A 1,231-nucleotide genomic window follows, 5' to 3' on the forward strand; every position below is an offset into this window, starting at 1 on the left:
TTTTATTCAAAAATAAATACATCATCGCTTTCTCAAAATCACATAAAGCCATATTATAACATCGACTGAGATAAAGAATAAAATGAAATATTAAAATCACGATGTATCTCGTTGCATTGCGCGAATACGCTTCTAGTTTACATAAATATCCTCAATTGATTGGTTTGTGTATCGTGTGAATATTTTTTCCCCATGGGAACGTAAGAACAATTTGGATGCTTTTGTTTTTTTGATAGGGCGACGTAGATTGATGTTATGACAGTTTCCTAATAAGACAAACTTATATGACAAATGTTGTAAGGGAGGCCGGATTAGTGATGCATGACGGAAAACGAGACGAACCTAAGTTGATTAAGAATGGAGGAAATAAATTAATTGTTGTAACGATCGACAAGTACGAGCTCAACAGGGGTGCAAACTTTTTTAGAATCCGTTTTTTATATCTTTTATTGATTCATAGGTGAGTCTGATAATTCTCGATTTGAAGGTATTATTCTACATCAGTCAGCGTATGTTAACATACCTAATACCCTAAACATACCTTAAAATAAGATGTTACATAACTTAACAGATGCTAAGATACATTAACATAAGGGTGATGTCTGATTGGTTTGAGCTTGACTCTAAAGATCAAAAGTACTATGAGGTCTCAGGTTCAAATCCAAGAAGAAATAAAAATTCCCTTGTGGACACGGAGGTTCAAATGTGGTGACTCCGGGCTATCTGCAAAACAAGTGGTCATCCTGGGATTAGTCGGCTTGCATAATTGGTTGGATATCCAGGTTAATTAAAAAAATTATATATAATCAAAAAGTATGAAAAATAGTGCAAAACATAATCATATTTTCACCTTAGGCAAAAATATAATAAACGTACAAAATTTAAGAGTAAAATGGTTTCTCAAAATCTAAAATATGGACATTTTTTTATTAAAAAAATTGTTTTGACAAAACAAATGTTTTTAACATTTTTAAAACCTTACTTCATATAATCCTACAAAATTCCGTGAAATCCCAAGCATCCCTTAAGGATTCAAAATGGGGTGGGCTAATGGCACCCCTAGCCATTGCCAATGGCACCCCTACTTAGGTTTCAAATTATTAGTTTTATGATTTTTTGTGTTTTTTTTGTCTTTTTGTTATTATTAATTTTTATTTTATTATTATTTAAATGAAATTATTAATTAATATATTATTTTATTTTCTGTTTTTTATTTATTTATATTATATTT

Source organism: Cynara cardunculus, assembly GCF_001531365.2.
Source record: "Cynara cardunculus var. scolymus isolate 2C chromosome LG 13, CcrdV1, whole genome shotgun sequence".
Classification (NCBI taxonomy): domain Eukaryota; kingdom Viridiplantae; phylum Streptophyta; class Magnoliopsida; order Asterales; family Asteraceae; genus Cynara; species Cynara cardunculus.